This window comes from Engystomops pustulosus, chromosome 7 (assembly GCF_040894005.1).
Source record: "Engystomops pustulosus chromosome 7, aEngPut4.maternal, whole genome shotgun sequence".
Taxonomy (NCBI): domain Eukaryota; kingdom Metazoa; phylum Chordata; class Amphibia; order Anura; family Leptodactylidae; genus Engystomops; species Engystomops pustulosus.
In genome coordinates, this window is record NC_092417.1 from 58,567,673 (window position 1) to 58,581,713 (window position 14,041).

Here is a 14,041-nt window from a genome sequence, read left to right on the forward strand (position 1 = left end):
GGACGATGTATGGAGGCAGCTATATGGACGACTTTTGGAGGTAGCAATGGAGACAACGTGTGGAGGCTGCTATGGAGACAATTTAATTTGGATAGTGCCTGTATGTGGCAGTCCCAAACATTTTTCAAACCAGAGGAGCAGGTAGGTGGCCCTCCAGTAAAATGGAATAGATTGAGTGCCTGTATGTGGCAGTCCCAAAAATGTTTCAAACCAGAGGAGCAGGTAGGTGGCCCTCCAGTAAAATGGAATAGATTGAGTGCCTGTATGTGGCAGTCCCAAAAATTCTTCAAACCAGAGGAGCAGGTAGGTGGCCCTCCAGTAAAATGGAATAGATTGAGTGCCTGTATGTGGCAGTCCCAAAAATTCTTCAAACCAGAGGAGCAGGTAGGTGGCCCTGCAGTAAAATGGAATAGATTGAGTGCCTGTATGTGGCAGTCCCAAAAATGTTTCAAACCAGAGGAGCAGGTAGGTGGCCCTCCAGTAAAATGGAATAGATTGAGTGCCTGTATGTGGCAGTCCCAAAAATTGTTCAAACCAGAGGAGCAGGTAGGTGGCCCTGCAGTAAAATGGAATAGATTGAGTGCCTGTATGTGGCAGTCCCAAAAATGTTTCAAACCAGAGGAGCAGGTAGGTGGCCCTCCAGTAAAATGGAATAGATTGAGTGCCTGTATGTGGCAGTCCCAAAAATTGTTCAAACCAGAGGAGCAGGTAGGTGGCCCTGCAGTAAAATGGAATAGATTGAGTGCCTGTATGTGGCAGTCCCAAAAATGTTTCAAACCAGAGGAGCAGGTAGGTGGCCCTCCAGTAAAATGGAATAGATTGAGTGCCTGTATGTGGCAGTCCCAAAAATTTTTTAAAACAGAGGACCGGGTAGGTGGCCCTCCAGAAAAATGGAATAGATTGAGTGCCTGTATGTGGCACTCACAAAAATTGTTTCAAACAGAGGACCGGGTAGGTGGCCCTCCAGAAAAATTAAATGCATGAAGTACTATAGCAAGAGCCAGTGGGCCCTGTCAAAAAATAGCCATTTTCCTCTGCTTTACTGTACAAAGAGGAGGAGAAGGAGGAAAATGAGGAGGAGGAGGAGGAGTGGATCAATTATTCAGGTTGAGCTTCCTTCACCTGGTGGAGATTGGAAATTCTGAGAAATCCAGCCTTTATTCATTTTAATAAGCGTCAGCCTGTCAGCGCTGTCAGTCGACAGGCGTGTACGCTTATCGGTGATGATGCCACCAGCTGCAATGAAAACCCGCTCGGACAAGACGCTAGCGGCAGGGCAGGCAAGAACCTCCAAGGCGTACAGCGCCAGTTCGTGCCACATGTCCAGCTTTGAAACCCAGTAGTTGTAGGGAGCTGTGTGATCATTTAGGACGATGGTATGGTCAGCTACGTACTCCCTCACCATCTTTCTGTAAAGATCAGCCCTACTCTGCCGAGACTGGGGACAGGTGACAGTGTCTTGCTGGGGTGACATAAAGCTGGCAAAAGCCTTGTAAAGCGTACCCTTGCCAGTGCTGGACAAGCTGCCTGCTCGCCTACTCTCCCTCGCTACTTGTCCCGCAGAACTACGCACTCTGCCGCTAGCGCTGTCAGAAGGGAAATACTGTTTCAGCTTGTGCACCAGGGCCTGCTGGTATTCATGCATTCTCACACTCCTTTCCTCTGCAGGGATGAGAGTGGAAAGATTTTGCTTGTACCGTGGGTCCAGGAGAGTGAACACCCAGTAATCGGTGCTGGAATAAATTCTTTGAACGCGAGGGTCACGGGATAGGCAGCCTAGCATGAAATCTGCCATATGCGCCAGAGTACCAACGCGTAAGAATTCACTCCCCTCACTGGCCTGACTGTCCATTTCCTCCTCCTCCAACTCCTCCAACTCCTCTTCTTCTGCCCATACACGCTGAACAGTGAAGGACTCAACAATGGTCCCCTCTTGTGTCTCGCCAACATTCTCCTCCTCTTCCTCCTCATCCTCCTCCACCTCCACCTCCTCCGATATGCGCTGAGAAACAGACCTCAGGGTGCTTTGGCTATCAACAAGGGAATATTCTTCCCCCGTCTCTTGTGACGAGCGCAAAGCTTCCGACTTCATGCTGACCAGAGAGTTTTTCAACAGGCCAAGCAGCGGGATGGTGAGGCTGATGATGGCGGCATCGCCACTGACCATCTGTGTTGACTCCTCAAAGTTACTCAGCACCTGACAGATATCAGACATCCACGTCCACTCCTCATTGTAGACTTGAGGAAGCTGACTGACCTGACTACCAGTTCTGGTGGAAGTTGACATCTGGCAGTCTACAATCGCTCTGCGCTGCTGGTAAACTCTGGATAACATGGTCAGTGTTGAATTCCACCTCGTGGGCACGTCGCACAACAGTCGGTGAGCGGGCAGTTGGAGGCGGCGCTGCGCTGCCCTGAGAGTGGCAGCATCTGGGCTGGACTTCCTGAAATGCGCACAGATGCGGCGCACCTTCGTGAGCAAATCAGACAGATTGGGGTATGTCTTGAGGAAACGCTGCACTATCAGATTTAACACATGGGCCAGGCATGGCACATGTGTCAGTCTGCCGAGTTGCAGAGCCGCCACCAGGTTACGGCCGTTGTCACACACAACCATTCCCGGCTTGAGGTTCAGCGGTGCCAGCCACAGATCAGTCTGCGCCGTGATGCCCTGTAATAGCTCTTGGGCGGTGTGCCTTTTGTCGCCTAGGCTCAGCAGTTTGAGCACCGCCTGCTGTCGCTTAGCGACGGCACTGCTGCTGTGCCTAGAGCTACCGACTGATGGCGCCGTGCCCACAGATGGTAGTTCGGAGGAGGAGGTGGAGGAGGGGTGGGAGGAGGAGGAGGCATAGTAGGCCTGAAACACCTGGACCGAGGTAGGCCCCGCAATCCTCGGCGTCGGCAGTATATGAGCAGCCCCAGGGTCAGACTCGGTCCCAGCCTCCACCAAGTTAACCCAATGTGCCGTCAGCGATATATAGTGGCCCTGCCCGGCAGCACTCGTCCACGTGTCCGTGGTCAGGTGGACCTTGTCAGAAACGGCGTTGGTCAGGGCACGGATGATGTTGTCTGACACGTGCTGGTGCAGGGCTGGGACGGCACATCGGGAAAAGTAGTGGCGGCTGGGGACCGAATACCGAGGGGCGGCCGCCGCCATGAGGTTGCGAAAGGCCTCGGTCTCTACTAGCCTATAGGGCAGCATCTCCAGGCTAAGCAATCTGGAGATGTGCACATTAAGGGCTTGGGCGTGCGGGTGGGTTGCACTATATTTGCGATTCCGCTCCAGCGTCTGGGGTATGGAGAGCTGAACGCTGGTGGATGCTGTGGAGGATCGTGGAGGCGACGATGGGGTTTTTGTGCCAGGGTCCTGGGCAGGGGGCTGACTAGCAGCTGACACAGGGGAAGGAGCAGTGGTGTGCACGGCCGGAGGTGAACGGGCTTGTTGCCACTGAGTGGGGTGCTTAGCATTCATATGCCTGCGCATACTGGTGGTAGTTTAGCTAGTAGTGGTGGAACCCCTGCTGAGCCTGGTTTGGCAAATGTTGCACACCACAGTCCGTCGGTCATCCGGTGTTTCCTTAAAGAACCTCCACACTTCTGAAGATCTAGCCCTCGCCGCAAGAGCCCTCACCACGGGAGCTTCACTAGTTGACAGTGGCGCTGATGCACCAGCTCTGGCCCTGCCTCTCCGTCTGGCCCCACCACTGCCTCTTCCAACCTGTTCAGGTCGAGGACTCTCCTCCGTCTCAGAAGCACTGTGTTCACCCGGCCTCTCAACCCAGCTTGGGTCTGTCACCTCATCATCCTCCGATCCCTCAGTCTGCTCCCCCCTCGGACTTCCTGCCCTGACAACAACTTCCCCACTGTCTGACAACCGTGTCTCCTCATCGTCGGACACCTCTTTACACACTTCCACTACGTCAAGAAGGTCATCATCACCCACAGACTGTGACTGGTGGAAAACCTGGGCATCGGAAAATTGCTCAGCAGCAACCGGACAAGTGGTTTGTGACTGTGGGAAGGGTCCAGAAAACAGTTCCTCAGAGTATGCCGGTTCAAATGGCAAATTTTCCTGGGAGGGGGCAGACTGGGGGGGAGGAGGCTGAGGTGCAGGAGCTGGAGGAGTGGGGATTTCGGTGACATGGGTGGACTGCGTGGAAGACTGACTGGTGGTGGACAAATTGCTCGAAGCATTGTCAGCAATCCACGACATCACCTGTTCGCACTGTTCTGGCCTCAACAGTGCTCTACCACGAGTCCCAGTAACTTCAGACATGAACCTAGGGAGTGTAGCTCTGCGGCGTTCCCCTGCTCCCTCATCAGCAGGTGGTGTCTCACCCCGCCCAGGACCACGGCCTCTGACCCCTGCAGTAGTTGGACGCCCACGTCCCCGCCCTCGTCCTCTACCCCTAGCCCTCGGGTTAAACATTTTTAAAATGAGAGTTATAACTTTTTTTTTTTTTTTTACTTCTTTTTGGGTTTTTTTGTGTTTTTTTGTGTTTTTTTTTTTTTTTTGTGTTTTTTTTTTTTTTTTTAGTTTTTAAAACCAAACAATCCTATCCTATTGCTATGGCTATTTTCTAGCCAAGTATCAAAGGAAGCACACTACTATGCCAGATGAGATGACACTGAGTTAGTGCCTAATAGAAATCCAACCCCTACTGAATTTTGCCACTTCGGCCTTTGCTATGGATATGTGCGCCACTAAGCGCAGAACACAGCGGTCGCAAGTCTCACTACAAATTGCTCAGAATTGGCAAGTACATGCACTGCAGAAACTACAGCCACCAGCAGATCAACCAGAAATCAAATATATAGAACGCTACTGTAGGCTTCAAGAAGCTGTTTGTATTCTCCTATGGCTATTTTCTAGCCAAGTATCAAAGGAAGCACACTACTATGCCAGATGAGATGACACTGAGTTATTGCCTAATAGAAATCCAACCCCTACTGAATTTTCCCACTTCGGCCTTTGCTATGGATATGTGCGCCACTAAGCGCAGAACACAGCGGTCGCAAGTCTCACTACAAATTGCTCAGAATTGGCAAGTACATGCACTGCAGAAACTACAGCCACCAGCAGATCAACCAGAAATCAAATATATAGAACGCTACTGTAGGCTTCAAGAAGCTGTTTGTATTCTCCTATGGCTATTTTCTAGCCAAGTATCAAAGGAAGCACACTACTATGCCAGATGAGATGACACTGAGTTATTGCCTAATAGAAATCCAACCCCTACTGAATTTTCCCACTTCGGCCTTTGCTATGGATATGTGCGCCACTAAGCGCAGAACACAGCGGTCGCAAGTCTCACTACAAATTGCTCAGAATTGGCAAGTACATGCACTGCAGAAACTACAGCCACCAGCAGATCAACCAGAAATCAAATATATAGAACGCTACTGTAGGCTTCAAGAAGCTGTTTGTATTCTCCTATGGCTATTTTCTAGCCAAGTATCAAAGGAAGCACACTACTATGCCAGATGAGATGACACTGAGTTATTGCCTAATAGAAATCCAACCCCTACTGAATTTTCCCACTTCGGCCTTTGCTATGGATATGTGCGCCACTAAGCGCAGAACACAGCGGTCGCAAGTCTCACTACAAATTGCTCAGAATTGGCAAGTACATGCACTGCAGAAACTACAGCCACCAGCAGATCAACCAGAAATCAAATATATAGAACGCTACTGTAGGCTTCAAGAAGCTGTTTGTATTCTCCTATGGCTATTTTCTAGCCAAGTATCAAAGGAAGCACACTACTATGCCAGATGAGATGACACTGAGTTATTGCCTAATAGAAATCCAACCCCTACTGAATTTTCCCACTTCGGCCTTTGCTATGGATATGTGCGCCACTAAGCGCAGAACACAGCGGTCGCAAGTCTCACTACAAATTGCTCAGAATTGGCAAGTACATGCACTGCAGAAACTACAGCCACCAGCAGATCAACCAGAAATCAAATATATAGAACGCTACTGTAGGCTTCAAGAAGCTGTTTGTATTCTCCTATGGCTATTTTCTAGCCAAGTATCAAAGGAAGCACACTACTATGCCAGATGAGATGACACTGAGTTATTGCCTAATAGAAATCCAACCCCTACTGAATTTTCCCACTTCGGCCTTTGCTATGGATATGTGCGCCACTAAGCGCAGAACACAGCGGTCGCAAGTCTCACTACAAATTGCTCAGAATTGGCAAGTACATGCACTGCAGAAACTACAGCCACCAGCAGATCAACCAGAAATCAAATATATAGAACGCTACTGTAGGCTTCAAGAAGCTGTTTGTATTCTCCTATGGCTATTTTCTAGCCAAGTATCAAAGGAAGCACACTACTATGCCAGATGAGATGACACTGAGTTATTGCCTAATAGAAATCCAACCCCTACTGAATTTTCCCACTTCGGCCTTTGCTATGGATATGTGCGCCACTAAGCGCAGAACACAGCGGTCGCAAGTCTCACTACAAATTGCTCAGAATTGGCAAGTACATGCACTGCAGAAACTACAGCCACCAGCAGATCAACCAGAAATCAAATATATAGAACGCTACTGTAGGCTTCAAGAAGCTGTTTGTATTCTCCTATGGCTATTTTCTAGCCAAGTATCAAAGGAAGCACACTACTATGCCAGATGAGATGACACTGAGTTATTGCCTAATAGAAATCCAACCCCTACTGAATTTTCCCACTTCGGCCTTTGCTATGGATATGTGCGCCACTAAGCGCAGAACACAGCGGTCGCAAGTCTCACTACAAATTGCTCAGAATTGGCAAGTACATGCACTGCAGAAACTACAGCCACCAGCAGATCAACCAGAAATCAAATATATAGAACGCTACTGTAGGCTTCAAGAAGCTGTTTGTATTCTCCTATGGCTATTTTCTAGCCAAGTATCAAAGGAAGCACACTACTATGCCAGATGAGATGACACTGAGTTATTGCCTAATAGAAATCCAACCCCTACTGAATTTTCCCACTTCGGCCTTTGCTATGGATATGTGCGCCACTAAGCGCAGAACACAGCGGTCGCAAGTCTCACTACAAATTGCTCAGAATTGGCAAGTACATGCACTGCAGAAACTACAGCCACCAGCAGATCAACCAGAAATCAAATATATAGAACGCTACTGTAGGCTTCAAGAAGCTGTTTGTATTCTCCTATGGCTATTTTCTAGCCAAGTATCAAAGGAAGCACACTACTATGCCAGATGAGATGACACTGAGTTAGTGCCTAATAGAAATCCAACCCCTACTGAATTTTCCCACTTCGGTCTTTGCTATGGATATGTGTGCCACTAAGAGCTAAACACAACGGTAGCAAGTCCCCCTGCTAATTCCTCACAAAATGGTAATAGATGCAAATTAAAATAAAAAAAGTAGAACGTTATTGTAGCCCTAAGAAGGGCTGTTGGGTTCTTTGAGAATCACTCCTGCCTAACAGTAAGCTAATAGAACACCCTAACGCTTTCCCTGACCAGCAGCAGCTCTCTCCCTAGCGGCATCCAGAGACAGAATGATCCGAGCAGCGCGGCCAGCGGCTAGTCTATCCCAGGGTCACCTGATCTGGCCAGCCAACCACTGCTATCGACGTGTAAGGGTACCACGTCATGCTGGGTGGAGTGCAGAGTCTCCTGGCTTGTGATTGGCTCTGTTTCTGGCCGCCAAAAAGCAAAACGGCGGGAGCTGCCATTTTCTCGAGCGGGCGAAGTATTCGTCCGAGTAACGAGCAGTTTCGAGTACCCTAATGCTCGACCGAGCATCAAGCTCGGACGAGCATGTTCGCTCATCTCTAGTTGGGAGCATTATAATATGACTGTTCTGGTTTATAGACATTTATTGACCTAAGGATATATTTCATCTTTATTGTGAAATTAACTGGCCATGCAGTATGACAATTATTATTACTACTATTTTTTTAGTTATTGTTTTACATTATTGTTTTATGCTGATTTTACCAACTATTTACATTAGATGTGTCTTTTTGTCAATCCATTAGAATTGGTGGTGTTGCAGATGACTTTTTGAATACAGTTGCATATTATAATTTTATCAATCTAGTTTCACATCAATCCAGAAGCAGACCTAGTTTCAGGTCAGAAAATTGCTAGAAATCATGACAAAGTCTCAGGGTAATGGTGTAAATGCCTTTGATCATAAGTCCTCATCTTTGGTAAAAAAAAAAATTAAGAATCTTGGAATTTCATGACTATAGCCAACTTGGAGCAGGATAGCCGCTATAGCCGCTGCATACTCACCAACAGCTTGCCTGCTGCAAAGGGAAGTAGCAGAAAAGTGGATACAATTTCACCAAATAGCTGCCTTATGCCTGAACTACAACCCACAGTGGATAATGGTCTTCTCTGCATCCATGCTTACAAGTTTTAACTGCTGCATTTCAATTTCACTGAAAGCAGTTGGAGACCACCATAAGATCCTCTATGAGTCACTGCCAAAAATACCCAATACTGAAAGCTGAGCTCAGATTGGTTGCCATGGGCAACTACAACTGTTCTGATCTCAGACACTTCTGATAAATCTCGGCCACTGTCCTCAGCTGTTATGAACAGTCACATAGACTTGTGTTAATACTACTCGATTCATGATGCAAACCTCCATTGTATTGATGGGGAAGGACCACATCATATACACCAAGTACATCAGACATCCTTAAAACCAACAATTCACAATATAAGTCAGATTTATGACGAGTGCAGAACATACATATTAGGCACAGCAAAGCTTTGCCCACCTGCAATTACAGTGGGGCACATCTACTTACCCGTCCAAAGGAGGTCATCGAAAGTGCAATGTCCGACGATAATGCACTCTGCCGCAATTCACTAAGATTGTGCGCCCAATATCCTGCATGCGTCGCTTCCCCACTCAGGACCGACTGAGTTCACCTTCTTCTTCCTGGTGCACGTAAGTGCCTTATCTTGCTACACAATATGAATGTTAAATCCCGCGCTCAGTGCGAATCAGTTGGATCGTCCGATGGCACACCCCCTGAAAGCCAGAGCAGCTGCGCCAAAATTCGATCGCGTGCGTCACAATTGCCTGTCCAATACCTTTTACAGCCATGCAATCCTCAAAAACGTCAGAAAATCAGACAAAAGTGTGGCCGTGGACCCTTAGTACATAACCATTTTATGAACATAGCATTACTATTACCGGTAATATATTTCTAAAATGAATGAATTCATAAACAAAGAAATGAAAATTAGTGTTGATTGTGGACAGCACTGTCCTAATCTAATCTCCGTGTAAATGTCCTCTAATTTGTTGTTGCCATAAAAAAAAAATCTGGTTCAAAGGACATTATAATTCTCAGTGCCCCCCCCCCCCCCCCAATATACAGAATCTGACACGATTTTGAATCCAAATAATGCAACTTCAAATATCACAGATTCAGGCCAATATTTCCACTCTCAGGCCATGATTCTACATATCGTTTAGTCATTTTCTTGCAGAATTGTCGCTACAAATTCTACTATACATTGAAAGGCAGATTACACCCATTTGCAGAATTTTCTGTCCCGCTTTCCTCTAGGCAGTCAGAAGCCGGGGAGAACATTTGCATGGTAATAGATGTAGAGGAATTATGAGAATTTTCTTCCAAAAAAGAAAAATGTGATGCTATGGACCAGGTGTAAGACATGTACTCTGCCTGCCAATAATTCCCTGTCTACTTTTTGACATACAGTTGAAGACATGCTACTTCCTCATGTTTGGGTAACATGATTTTTTCCTATAATCAGATGGCAGAAGAAGTCAATATAAATGTCATATCAACATGTCACCACAGTTTGTCAAATAACTTCTTAAATCTTGTCAGTGTGTTCACCTTTGGGCATCAGAATATTTATATAGTAATACTCTGCATAAAAAAATGCATGCATTTTCTATTTCCATGTCATTTTGTGTTTTGTACCGATACTGAGCTATAACTTGTATAAAACTCCAGAGCTGCGCTCACAATTTTGCTCATTGTAATTAAAATTGATGGACAGTTTAGCTCTCCTGACTTCCTTATATGCTTTCAATATTAACTTTGCTTAAAAGGTATGTGGGGTGAATGGAGAGAGGCTCAGGAGGGGAATGTCCACCAGTCGTCATCAACCTTTTAGCATGGGCTGGGCAATTAGGTAAGGATAGCTGAGAAGATCTAGCCTTCTGTCGCACTGTCTATGCATAACAATAGGGCAGTTTAATTTAAACCTGCCCAAATGGGGGCTTATACACACAAGATGGGTGACTGAACCTGACAAATTTTTATCTAATGTCAATGTGTTTCCTACATTTGATAGTTGTCCTGTAGGAGGGCTCTTTTTTTGGCCAACTAGCCCACTATGAGCAGACATTGAACAAGCAGCATAAAGCAACTTGTTCTTCATCTTGTGTGTTCCCCATTCTACACAGCTGAGAGGCATGGAGGCTTGGTGCATGTGTGCCCCCTCAACCAGACATTAATTGGGTCTAATTTTGGGATACAGCTTTTAAAAATAGTTTATTAAATATAAATTTATGTAATTATTATTTTACTTACATTTTTATTTTGTTATTGTTATTACAATTTCCACGCAATATTATAGCCCAACAGTAAAAAAAAAGTTACTGTTTTTGGGTGCAGATTCCATATTTCTACCAATCATAAATCTAAGTAATTCATTTCTAACAACCCACGCCTGAGAACATCGCCCGCCGTTCTTACTTTATCAGCCCAGATATTTTTTTCTTACATTTTAATGTTTCCTTAAACAAAATAGCTTGTTAATTATTAAAGGCAATTATCAGTGCGCCCTTGATGATTAGATGCAAAGAAATTATTTTCAATTATCCTCCTATTGCACACATTACAGAACGATATTGGAAAGCGCGAGCAGCTCTTTGTGTAAATAGTAAAGTGTACGTATAATAGAAGAAAGCTGTAAGTAAACTCATTCTTTCTTTATCTCATGTGTCAGAGTGAGTCTGTAAAGCAATAGATAGAAACAAAATAAGATCCTAGAATAAAATTATGTTTAAACCCTGCTTTAACCCCTTCATGCATAATTATGTGTATATAATGTTTAAAGGTTATGGAGAGGCTCATGGGATAAACCCTCTCCATACAGGACAGGCCTCTGTTGTATTATTGATGGGTGCTGCTATCATTTCTTCAATCAATGGTCTTCCCCATCGTCGGGGGGCGCCAGACAATTTCCATGACAGCTGGGAGCCTCTCAGATGCTCAGATGTCATTCGCCATTTCCTACTACAAACTGGACGATATACCACAGAAACACACAAGAATGCCTGAAATAAAAGTAATGCAAGATTCAAAAAAGGAAAAATATAAATAGCGCATATATAAATATATAAACAAATAAAATTGTAAACATGTTAGGTATCCCTGCATCCTAAAATGTGCAATCTATCAAAAAAAGACAATAAATATTCCAAACAAAAAACTCTGTAAAAGAGAAACAATTTCAAATAGCATAAATTTGAATAAAAAGTGATCAAAAAATCATGCAGTTCACCTAAACACTTAAATAAAAATAGTGTACCAGTGTATGGAAAAGTTACGCAGATGGAGCGCAGAAAGTGACTATTCAAAGACACTTTTTTAATTTTAAAATGTAGTACAGGCGGTCCCCTACTTAAGAACACCTGACTTCTAAACAAAAATGAGCAAGCCAGTATTGATGTACATACAATTACAGGGAAGCAATATATTTGTTTTTTTTATACAAAAGTATCTGCCACCAACATATCCCAGAAATATAATACATAGCATTTTAGGGATGAAAAACGAGAACAGTCTCAACAATCTGGCGAATGTAGTTCAGGGGTCCAATATGAGGAGTTTCACAGACATTCCTGTGTCCATGGCCAGCAGATAAGGCACCTGTTACTCCCTGACCATGCTGTCACTTGCACCTTCAAAGGCCCCATCTCCTGTCCTCACTTATAGGTTTACTATCATGGTTCCCCCCACCATCCATGTCACGGATCGTGGGCACACCCGTGCCCCCGCTGGCCCTGCTCCGGTCCCGGACGTACCTGTCCTCGCTCCCGAGGGAACAGGGACCTTGCTTGGCGGTACTCTGAGATTTAAAGGGCCAGCGCAAAGGTGATTGGCGCTGGCCACTTCCGAGTCTGCATTTAATCCAGTGGCTCCTAGCATTCCCTGCTGGATCTTCAAGCCATTCCTGTGAAGAGAAAGCCCTTCTCTGTCTCCAGCATTCCTGTGTCTCCAGCGTTCCTGTGTCTCCAGCGTGTTTCCATGTATCCTGCGTTTCAGTTCCTCCTCTTGTGTTTCTGTGATCCTGCTCCTGCTTTCCTTTTGCGTGTGCCAGTCCATTCCTGCATTTCTGTTCCGTGTGCCAGCTCCTGTGTTCCTGCCGTGAGTCCTACTGTTCCTTCCAGCGCTGTACTCCCGCTGTTGCCCTGGGCTCTGACTGTCTCCTGCATTACTACTTTGGCAGCCACCGCTGGCTAGTTGCACCTGTGCAATGACATGGTGGTACCCCGCCACAGCAAGACCATCCCGCTCCGTTGAAGACGGCTAGTACCATCTCCAGCGGTGGTCCAGAGGGTCCACAGACTCTGAATCCTGACACTTGCCCTGTACTGTATGATAAACTAGATTTGTTTTTCCCAACACATTTCCTCTACAACTGGCAGGTTTGTGGATTAAATAGTACATTTTGGCTTACATACTGCTAGACCTAATAAACATTGCGCGAGGAGGACAAGAGCTGGGGCCTTTGGAAGTGAAAATGACATTGTGGTCAGGAAGTCAAACAGGACCCACAGGACTCACAGAGGAATGTCCGTGAAGCTCCTCATATTGGACCCCTGAACTACATTCGCCAGATTGGCGAGACTGTTCCCTTTTTTCATCTCTAAAATGCTATGTATGATATTACTGCCTGGAATACATTGGTGGAAGTATACTATATTGCTTCTCTGTAATTGTATGTACATCAAAACTGCGCCTTTTTGATTAGACCTGGGACTCATACCTTTGGTTTTTTGGTACTGAGCTGGGTCATTTCTACTTTTTATCCAGTGTTCAGTAAAAGTGATGTTTTAATTATTTGTATTCCTTCCTGCTTCCTATATTATTGAATCTAATGATGGTCGGTCTTGGTCATTAGTGAAGTGGACTGATTTTGTCACTGGAATCTGTTGGACCTTGCTTTTGGTTGGTTAATTTTAAAGCATAACAAAACTATATAAATTGCCCTTGTATAACTATGTTTAGGTGGAAATAAAAGATATGGCTTTTGGAAGGCAGGAAGTAAAAATCAGGAATGCAAAAACTGAAAAGATGAGGTCAATGTACTTTTATTGTGATTAAGGCCTTGAGTGGTACAAGGGTAATTGTACAAACCTGAAAATAATTGGGCACCTTCATCTTAGAGGGACTCTAGCAGAAAGGTTTTAATAACCACACAAGTCACAGAACAAGATATGGCATTGGATGTGTTCGGCAACAGTATTTTTCAATGTTTCTGCAAAGACTGGATGTATAGAATACTCTTATCTAATAAGTGAGGGGGCAGAGTGCTTGTGGATACATCAGGCTCTTCATGCCACAGCTTCCAATTTCTGGCACTGCTCCTCCACTGGTTTGGAAGAGGCCCTTCTTTGCCTTGGCCATCTCTACACCTGCTTCAGTCCATCTGCAGTGAAGAGTTGGGAAGCCACTACATTTGCATTGAGAGATAAATGCAGGGACATAATCCCAAATTCAATGCTCATGCACTTGAGATGAATTGCATAACCCAGTTGTGGGGTTCAGCGTTCCATTTATGGTGACCATGACTTTACATATTAAATAAAAATTATTTTTTGCTACATCCAGCCATCACAGAAATGTCAGAAAACATCATTGCTTTGAAAATTAGTGCAGACAGGTTCCCTAAACTAAAATATTACTGCTTATTTACAAAGGGCTCTGTAAATAGATAGAGGACATGGGGCTGCTGACAGATAGATATAAGACCAGTAGATGGACAGAAGAAAGAAATATAGATAGAT

The 14,041-nt window shown here is 45.3% G+C and overlaps 1 long non-coding RNA gene across 2 annotated transcripts in view; it reads right to left on the bottom strand.

Moving 5' to 3' along the window:
- Positions 1–10,592: 10,592 nt before the first annotated feature.
- LOC140068791 (uncharacterized) overlaps positions 10,593–14,041 on the bottom strand; it is a 79,183-nt gene continuing 75,734 nt past the window's right edge. For both annotated transcript variants that reach the window (XR_011848563.1, XR_011848562.1), the window contains one exon: positions 10,593–11,305. This is a non-coding gene — a long non-coding RNA (uncharacterized lncRNA). The remainder of the gene's footprint in view (positions 11,306–14,041) is intronic.